The 10,826-nt window shown below is 51.3% G+C and overlaps 1 long non-coding RNA gene across 1 annotated transcript; it reads right to left on the minus strand.

The window, feature by feature from the left end:
- Positions 1–1,746: 1,746 nt before the first annotated feature.
- On the minus strand, positions 1,747–5,505 carry LOC142494566 (uncharacterized). The gene is made up of 4 exons (XR_012801535.1): positions 5,105–5,505; positions 4,907–5,011; positions 3,766–3,831; positions 1,747–1,839 (listed from the first exon to the last, which is right to left on the minus strand). It is a non-coding gene; the product is annotated as an uncharacterized LOC142494566 (long non-coding RNA).
- Positions 5,506–10,826: the final 5,321 nt, after the last annotated feature.

Below are 10,826 nucleotides of genomic sequence, written 5' to 3' on the forward strand. Positions count from 1 at the left end.
CATATAAACCCCAACCCCCCCAAATACATATAAACACCAACTCCCCCAAATACATATAACCCCCAACCCTCCCAAATATTTCTAAACCCCAACCCCCCAAATACATATAAACCCCAACCCCCCCCCAAATACATATAAACACCAACCCCCCCAAATACATATAACCCCCAACTCCCCCAAATACATATAACCCCCAACCAACCCAAATACATATAAACCCAAACCCCCCCAAATACATATAATCCCCAACCCCCCCAAATACATATAAACCCCAACCCCCCCCCCAAATACATATAAACCCCAACCTCCCCAAATACATATAAACCCCAACCCCCCCAAATACATATAAACACCAACCCCCCCAAATACATATAAACACCAACCCCCCCAAATACATATAAACCCCAACCCCCCCCAAATACATATAAACCCCAACCCCCCCAAATACATATAAACCCCAACCCCCCCAAATACATATAAACCCCAACGCCCCAAATACATATAAACCCCAACCCCCCCAAATACATATAAACCCCAACCCCCCCTAAATACATATAAACCCCAACCCCCCAAATATATATAAACTCCAACCCCCCCCTAAATACATATAAACCCCCAACCCCCCAAATATATATATATATATATACAGTGGTTGACAAATCACCAAAAAATCTACTCGCCACACAAAAAAATCTACTCGCCACCTAGTACCAAACGTGTGCTGCTTGGGCCAATATTTACTCGCCCGGGGGTTAAATCCACTCGCCCGGGGCGAGCAAATGTATAGGTTTGTCGAACACTGGCTATATAGATATATGTATTTATACGTATTTATACACACATATACACACACTTATACACACATATATACATATACACACATATATACATACACACACATATACATACACACACACACACACACACACACATATACACACACACACACACACACACACGGATGCCGGTGGGGGCGATCGGATTACAGCCGGTAGGAGCGAGGAGGAGGACAGGGTTGAGAGGGGAGAGGATGGGGACAAGAGATGGGGGAGAGGGAGACAAGCAAAAAAAGGAGGGGGGGGGCACAGTTTGTGATATAATTTTTTTTTCTACATATTTTTTAATGTGCCCCTTCCTGTCACTCAGCCCGTCCTGCAGCCCTCCTGCTATTGTCTGCCTCTCCAACGCTGTACCCATCTTCTCAGGGAACCCAGAATGCTCCTGTTCCCTGGCCCCTGTGCTGCACATGGCTGGGGTCTTCTGCCCAGCCATGGGAAGGGGAAGCAGCACTTTCCTGCAACCCTCTCCTCCTCTTCCTCCTCCCACACCGTACCCCCATCATCATCATCATCATCCGAATCATCATCATCCCTCGCCTCCTCTATCCTCCTCCCACACCGTACCCCCATCATCATCATCATCATCATCCGAATCATCATCATCCCTCGCCTCCTCTTCCTCCTCGCACACCGTACCCCCATCATCATCATCATCCGAATCATCATCATCCCTCGCCTCCTCTTCCTCCTCCCACACCGTATCCCAATCATCATCATCCCACTCACACACCTCCCCCTCCTCATACACCCACTCCTCCTCCTGCGTAGATATGCTGGCTCCTGGGCTGCTGCCGGGCGATCCGGACGGTGAAAGTACGAACGGCTCCACCACCGTGTACTCCACCACCTCCTCCACCACTGTGTACTCCACCACCTCCTCCACCACCTCCTCCTCCCACACCCACTCCTCCTCCTGCGTAGATATGCTGGCTCCTGGGCTGCTGCCGGGCGATCCAGACGGTGAGAGAACGAACGGCTCCACCGCCGTGTACTCCACCACCTGCAGGAGATACAAAGTGTTTGTAACCAGGGGCAGTGATACTCTGTATCGCAAGAGCTCCTGTGCCACATGGGGCAGGAAACGCATCGCCGAGCAAAATAACAAGCACAGCAAAGCCTTTGCTTGCCTCTCTGGCACTGAAGGGGTTAAATCACAGAACCATTTATACCATTTGAAAAATAATTGATAACCCGTGTGCATTGTACATCATTGTTTTGTCTGTTATTAGCGGATCCCTCGTTTTCCTGTCCTGTTCCCGCTGAAGATTTTGTTACATGATGCTGCAGATGGACATTAGCTGATGTGTCTCTATGGGAATCCCCTCTCCCGGTCACACAGTTACACTCGGCTATAAGATGAGAAAGCTCTGCACCTCTTCCTCTGTCTCCTTTACATCTACAGCCTGAGAGTCCTCATCTTCTCTCCTCTGAGGACCGTCTCCCACTATACCCCTATCCCGAGTACCCCTAATACTCCCAGGCCCAGTACCCCCTAATACTCCCATCACCCGGCTCAATACCCCCTAATACTCCCATCACCCAGGCCCAGTACCCCGAATACTCCCATCACCCGGCTCAATACCCCCTAATACTCCCATCACCCAGGCCCAGTACCCCGAATACTCCCATCACCCAGCTCAATACCCCCTAATACTCCCTGGCTTGTACCCCCTAATACTCTCAGGCCCAATACCCCCCACCCCAGGCTCAGTACCCCCTAATACTCCCATCACCCGGCTCAATACCCCCTAATACTCCCACCCCCAGGCCCAGTACCCCCTAATACTCCCATCATCCGGCTCAATACTCCCTAATACTCCCACCCCCCGGCCCAGTACCCCGAATACTCCCATCACCCGGCTCAATACCCCCTAATACTCCCACCCCCAGGCCCAGTACCCCCTAATACTCCCTGGCTTTTACCCCCTAATACTCCCAGGCCCAATACCCCCTAATACCCCCCTCCCCAGGCTCGGAACCCCCTAATACTCCCATTCCCAGGCTCGGAACCCCCTAATACTCCCATTCCCAGGCCCAGTACCCCCTAATACTCCCATCACCCGGCTCAATACCCCCTAATACTCCCACCCCCAGTACCCCCTAATACACCCTGGCTTGTACCCCCTAATACTCCCAGACCCAATACCCCCTAATACCCTCCTCCCCAGGCCCAGTACTCCCAAATACCCCCCTCCCCAGGCTCAGTACCCCCTAATACTCCCATTCCCAGGCTCGGAACCCCCTAATACTCCCAGACCCAATACCCTCTAATACTCCCAGGCCTAATACCCCATAATACTCCTAGGCCCAATACCCCCTAATATCCTCCTCCCCAGGCCCAGGATACCCAAATATCCCCAGGTCCAGTACTTCCTACTACCCCCCTCCCCAGTCCAAGTACCCCCTACATTCCCCTTCCCAGGCCCAATACCCCCTTATACTCCCCTCCCCAGGATCCCCTACATTCCCAGACCCACTACCCCCTGCATGCCCAGTACCCCCTTTCCCCCCCCCCCCCCAGGCCCAGTACCCCCTAATGCCTCCTCCCCAGACTCAGTATCCCCTCATACTCCCCAGGACATGCGAAACGGGAGAGCCCTGCAGGTGTGATCAGGGGAAGGGGAGGGCCTGGAAAGGGGGGGGGGGCACTTCAGGGGGAGCCTTGGGAAGGGGCGGGCTGCGCGGGGGTGGGGGGGAGCTGGGGAACTCTGTTCGGGGAGGGGGCGGCTGGGGAAGGGGGGGGGGTCTCTCCCATCCCATGAGACCTGTGGAAAAGTGACCCAGCTAACCTGCAGGAAGAGATCGCCAGCAGGTTCTGTATAATTATACTGTAAAGTGTTGCAGACTATCCTACTATCAGTGTCCTGTACAGCAGCTAATAGTATCGTATGTGCAGCTGATTCACAGCTCTGCCAGTCCCATTTACCTGAACATCGCCGGCGGGAGGAAGCTGGGGGACTACTTCCTCCTCTTGCTCTTCAGCTTTCCATGCCTGTGATACAGAGGATATAATGAGATGTATTCCTCACTCATACGCATTTCTTGCTGCTGTATGGGAGGTTTGAGGGTGTTGAACCCAAAATCCGTGGGGCTACACAGATAAACCGTTCTAATGGGAATATTCTCACTACAAACTGTAGTGTTACTGTACATGTGCTACAAGTGTATACAGAGAGGGTGCGTGTGTAGTGAGAATGAAAGGGCGCACGTGTATATAACCGTTAGTGTGTGTGTCGGAAAGTGTGTGTGTGTTACTGTCTGATTGTTACTGTGTGTGAGTGTGTATGTAACCATTAGTGTGTGTGTGTGTGTGTGTGTCGGAAAGTGTGTGTGTTACTGTCTGATAGTTACTGTGTGTGTGTGTATGTAACCATTAGTGTGTGTGTTACTGTCTGATAGTTACTGTGTGTGCGTGTGTTATAACCATTATTGTGAGTGTGTGGTATTGTCTGATAGTTACTTTGTGTGTTTGTAACCATTAGTGTGTGTGTTACTGTCTGATAGTTACTGTGTGTATGTGTGTTTGTAAAGCATAATGAGAAGTGTGAATTTGTGTTATATCACATAGTGTGGGTCTATGCTAAGCTGCCGTATTGTGGCTGTGTTTCTACAAGTGTATCAATCTGTTAGTGCGCATTTTAGTGTGAGTGCGAGAATATTACTGATTGTGCTTACTTTTTTAGGAGCAGGAATCTGCGCGTGTGTGTGTGTGCATGTGTATATATATATATATATATATATATATATATATATATATAACCAAAACATTGCGCCGATAATATAAATATATATATACACACACACACACATACTGTACACATACACACGTGTGTTTATGTATATACTGTATAGATATAAAAAGAAAAAGCAGGCACACCAGGGCTTTGCAAAAAATAAATATATACAATACTATTGAATAGAACTGATCAACGCTTTGGCTCTCTATGGGAGCCTCTAAACACACGGGGACCCCAGGTAGTCAGATCTCACCCCTATTTAATTCTGTTACATGCCACATCAGACTTTGTTTTGATGCATTCTAAGGTTGTCCTTTTATCAGATCTTACCCGGCGTCTCTCCATCTCGGGAAATGTTCGCTGCTTTAAAAATACAGTAGGATGATCCTCGCAATCTGAGACTCAAATACTTGGACAAAAAGTTGTGGATGTGTCCTGAAGATGAAAAATAAACCCCCTTGTTATAAATATGATCTAAATGAGCGGTGAAATGTCTGAAATCTCTGCTGCGTCTCAGAAGAAACTTACCTGTCAGATCCACACTGGATATGGCAGCAAGTGGTGGCACAGAACTCTGGTACAGAGCGATGTGGCTGTAACCATGGAAGTCAGGTCGCAGGTAAACATGTATTTTTTGAAAATGGCAGTAGAATGCGAATGTGTCACATTCTGAGCTCAGCCCCTGAGCTGTCAGAGGTTTCCAGGTTGTGATAATGGGAGATCCATATACTGGGATGTGATAAGAGATATTATGGTCATTTAATACTGTGCCCCATAACCTGCTTTATATGAAGTATCATTTACACCAATTAGTACAGATGCTAAATATTGGGAAATACGCTTCTGGCGACATTGCTACTTTTCTCTACAAATGTTCAATGAAAAAGTTGGATAAAACGTCTTGTGATTTTTCAAACTGCGGATAAAGTTTAAAAATAGCTGCCGAGGTTGGGGGCGGGGCTCACTGCAGAGGGTGGGGGCGGGGTTACCTGCAAAGGGTGGGGGTGGGTTTAGCTGCCGAGGTTGGGGGTGGGGCTAACAGCAGGGGGCGGGGTTACCTGCAGAGGGTGGGGGTGGGGTTACCTGCAGAGGGTGGGGGTGGGTTTAGCTGCAAGGGGTGGGGGTGGGTTTAGCTGCCGAGGTTGAGGGTGGGGCTAACTGCAGGGGGTGGGGGCAGGGTAACCTGCAGAGGGTGGGTAAGTGGGGTTAGCTGCAGAGGATGGGGGGCAAGGTTTGCTGCAGAGGGGGGGCGGGGTTAGATGGAGAGGGTGGGGGGTTGGGGTTAGCTGAGAGGTTGGGGGCAGGGTTAGCTGCAGAGGGTGGGGGGGCACGGTTACCTGCAGAGGATGGGTGTCATGGAACAGGAAAACCCCTGTCTACACTTCTGTTTCACCCCCCCCCCCTGTCTTTGCAGCCCTGTTTGTCAGCCTGCTCAGAGCCAGCTGCATGTGTTAGATTCTGCTCACAAACACAGTGCCAGTTCCCCTCTTCCAGCAGTATGCTGCATTAAGATGCAACATTTCTGTTACATGTTGCAGCTCCCCCAGACACTCCTGTGAGTTGTCATGGCAGCCCCAGCCTTTCTCTCAAATGGGCTGGTCTGTTTCTCCCCCTCTGCTCTGCCCACGGATGGTTTGTCCCCAGACCATTTTACCACCCAGCATACATTATCACTTCCTTTCTACTCTAGATCACAGTGAGTACAGACCTGTCTAAATCCACCCCTGGTAAGGGCTTTCTCTCTTACCATAGTCTAACCCAATAGAAGCATCCCACATAGAGAAGCACTCTCTGCCTACACTACACCCACAAGTTCCTGTGTTTTCTAATCCTGCAATAAAGTTAAGAAAGACATTAAGGACTTGTCATGCTTTGGAAGAGGGAGGACATGAGTTGAGCTTACTGGAACTATTCATACATCATTCGTGACCCTGGTTCCAGGAAAGTAAGAGAGAGACCGTGTATTAGAGGTCTACGCAGAAGCTATCACTCACAGCCTTCATGCTACAAAGTGCAGCTCTACACAGCTATACAGCAAACTGCTACAACTTTCTGCGAAAACAAGCAGCAGTTTAAACAGAACAGTGAAAAGATATCTGTGCCTTACAGACACTTACAGGAGCTGCTACTCCAGACTCCATGATACACAGAGCAGCCTCTAAAGCAGTACATGCAAGCAGCATACACAGCTATTCAGAGCAGCCTCTACTACAGTACAAGCAAGCAGCTTACACAGCAAATACAGAGCAGCCTCTGCAACTGCACACAGCCTGCAGCTTTCACAGACAACCAGTAGCTCAAACTGCACAGCAGCCTTGCAACAAACAGTGCTTCTCTCACAATACCTAACTGCCTTTTTCTCTGTCTGAGTCCACCCGCTGCTCAGCCCCACAGTGAAGAGCCACCTTCCGACCTACCCCTGCGCACGTTCCCACGGCCAGCGCCATCAAGGGCCACGCCACCGGACACCCGCCAGGACACGGGTCAGAGCCAACGGACACCTGTAAGTACAGCTACCCCAACGCTGCACGCTGCAGGACACCGCTCGGCGTCTGAGACAGACGCCCATCGCTGACAAGGTAAAAGACCGCACGCCACACGCACTGGCAACAGGCCTACACACACCTACAGCATGGCAGAACTCAGAGCCTCACCAGACATCACGCAGGAAAGCGATCTCTCAGACACAGAGACCGCTGCGCATCTGCAACAGGCGCAGGCAGGCGCAAGGCCTAAACGGACAGTCACACTGACACAAGAGGCCCGCGAAAAATATGAGACTGACATTGAAGCGCAACGCGCTAAATTAGAGTTGGCATGGAACACTACCATACTTGGGATACGCAATGTCGCCACCGCTGGCAATTCTGTACAACAGCTCGAGCAGGCAATAACTCAATTAAAGATAGATCACTTATGCTACCAAGGGCTATCAGAGGCATACGTCACTTACCTGGCCAGAGCTAATACCGGCGAAAGCCTGCATGAAAGGGACTTACAGCATAACATTGACTTGACACGTGACAGCCGCGTGCGAACTTCTATCACGGAAGCCGAGAGTAAGAGGAAAGACCTTTTGCTGGAAACCGCATCGCAGCGCTCAAGCACATCCAGGCATTCTTCCAGGTCAGCAAGATCAGCGCGATCTAACGCGTCCAGCGCTAGCGCAAGCGCTACCAAGGCGCGAGCCTCCGCAGAGGCCGCACGCGCCAGGGCCGAATATGGTCGAAGAGAGGCAGCCGTAAGGGCAGAAAGAGCGCGCATAGAAGAGGAAGAGCAGAACGCCGCCGCCGCTGCGCGCCAAAAGGCCGAATTAGACGCGGATCTTGAAGCTCTAAGCAAAGAAGAGGACGCCGCTGCCGCCATGGCCCAAGCCGAAGTCCAAGAAGCAGCCGCGCAACAAGATGGCGGGGAGCAACCGTACAGACGGATTGCCTCAGAGGATCCAGTCCAACGCACTGAAGATTACGTAAGGAGCCTCTTCAGCGCAAACACCAGCGCACCATCTCAACACGGAGAGAGTGACACCACAGACACCGAAGACTCGCTAGGTCCACGAGGAGAAGACGCTGCTCCGTCCGTGGTACATGTTGCCTGGGATAGCCACAGCCGCAACAGTGATCCACACGCCAGCGCGCACACGGATGCACTACAACGGGCTCGCCATCCAGGTACACCCACACGGGAAAACAGCCCCTCACGCCGACCAGCAGTCATCGCGCGTCCACGCCAAGGAAGAGGCGACCGCACCGACCGTCCCAGCAACTACCTCAGAACGGGACAAATGCGCCGATGTCTCAGGTCTGACAGACATAGCCAAGTACATGATCCGGCGCGACTTGGTGCACGCAGGATTCATCAGCTTCGACGACCGCCCTGAGAACTACCGGACGTGGAAGTTCACGTTCAAAGACGCAATCGACAGTTTGGACTTCTCAGCAAGGGAAGAGCTCAACCTGTTAGTCAAGTTCCTGGGGAACGTATCCAGGGAGCAAGCGCAGAGACTTCGGGCGGCGAACGCACACCAACCCCAAGTAGGTCTTGACCTAGTGTGGGAAAGGCTAGAAGAGTCCTATGGCAGCCCCGAAGCAGTCGAGGATTCACTCTTCAAAAGAATCGAGAGCTTCCCCAGGATCACAACTAAAGAATACTCGAAGTTACGAGAGCTCGGGGACCTGCTGCAAGAAATGGAGTTCGTGAGGATAGACCATTCCTTAATAGGTCTCAACGCCCTAGACTCAGCTCGTGGAGTGAGACCCTTCCTGGAGAAGCTACCCTACAACCTCCAAGAAAATGGATCTCACAAGGCTCCAAATACAAAAGGGAGAAGCAAGTCGCCTTCCCCCCATTCTCATTCTTCGTGAGCTTCATCCGCAGGCGGCAAGGACAAGGAACGATCCCAGTTTCATCTTAGGTGCGCAAACCACATACAGTGCAAGCAGCCTGAAGAACGAGAGACCAGCGACGAGATATGGTAACCCCCAAACACCCATCTCGGCCCGCAGGACGGACGTGCCTCCCACGACCCAAACCACTCCCGATCAGTCGGTCGCCGGAGACAAGGAACCAAGGGACCCAAACAGGGAATGTCCCATACACAAGAAGCCACACCCACTCAACAAGTGCTTTGGGTTCAGGATGAAGTCCCTAGAGGAACGCAAGAGGTTACTTGGAGAATTCGGGGTTTGCTTCAAGTGCTGCGGTTCCACGACTCACCTAGCCAGGGACTGTAAGGAAGAGAGCAAATGCACAGTGTGCGAAAGTGACAAGCACGTGACAGCGTTACACCCAGAGGCGATGACATTCCACCAACTCAAGAACCCATCCTCCGTAGCGGAGCATGGCGGGGAGGAAGAAGGAGAGTTAACATCCGTCACATCTCAGCGCACTGAGGTATGCGGAAAAGAAGGTGACAAAATGTCCTGCTCCAAAATATGCCTTGTCGCAGTGCACCCCCAGGGACAACCTGAGAAGGCTATTCGGATGTACGCAATCCTCGACGATCAGAGCAACCGATCACTGGTCAGGTCAGAGTTCTTCGACATGTTTAACATACGAGATGGTGCTTCCCCTTACACTCTCAGAACGTGCGCAGGGCAAATGGAGACCACAGGGAGAAGAGTGAATGGCTACACCATATGCTCAATAGACGGCAAAGTGAACATGCCCCTTCCCACACTCATCGAGTGCAACCACATGGCCACAAACAGGGACGAGATACCCACACCAGACGTGGCACTCCATTACCCCCACCTCAAAGGAATAGCCAACCACATCCGGCCGGTGGAACAAGGCGCCAAGATACTGCTGCTGCTCGGTAGGGACATCATGAGGGTACATAAAGTCCGTAAACAGCATAACAAACCCCACAACGCACCATACGCCCAAAGACTTGACCTAGGATGGGTGATAGTGGGCAACGCGTGCACCAACAAAGAGCACGGGCAAGACTATGTTGATGCCCGCAGGACGGTGGTGACAGAATGTGGACACACATCTCTCTCTGAACCATGTCTTGGCCATCTCCGAGTGACCGAAGGGCCAAGTGAAGAGGAAAGACAGGATCATACTCCTGAGACCAACAAAGACATCCTCACGTCGATGGGATGCGACAATGGCTTAGGATGCTCAGCAGTCCAGACAGCTAAGGATGAATAGTCGATTCCACCAAAGGAAGAATGTAACCTCCCAAAGGTGACCGACAAAGGGATCGTCCAAATGGCAATAAACAATCAAACAGTCCTCTCGTGAGCAATGGCACGACCAAGGCGTACAGTTGTCCCTCTCCACAGAGTGTCAAGCGACAAAGCAGCCGGCTGCCATGGCTGGCGTAGCCGCAAAAGATTGCGCTCTACAGGATTAAAGCCACAGTGTCAAAAGGACTGCCCTCTCACACGTCTAAAAAGAGACAGCCACAGAGACATTTCATAAAGGGATTCACTAGGGCAAAAGAGACTGTTCTTCGTCATGTCCATGGAGACAATAACCTCCCGATGGCAGTCAACAGAGAGACACAAAAGCGTTTCACCAAACTACGCGGAGATGTTCTCGTGCAAGAGAAATGTACCGATGAACTATGGTGAACAGCGTTCCAGACAACAAGGAACGATGACAAGCAAACACCATCAAGGGAAGATAGAGGATTCCCGAAATTAACAGTCAAGGAGCTCTCTAAAGACGGACTAAGCAGTTGGGTGACTCCGATACCAGTCCGTTCACCAAAAAGACGCCTCCTGAACAATAGAGGACC

Source organism: Ascaphus truei, chromosome 5, assembly GCF_040206685.1.
Source record: "Ascaphus truei isolate aAscTru1 chromosome 5, aAscTru1.hap1, whole genome shotgun sequence".
Lineage (NCBI taxonomy): Eukaryota > Metazoa > Chordata > Amphibia > Anura > Ascaphidae > Ascaphus > Ascaphus truei.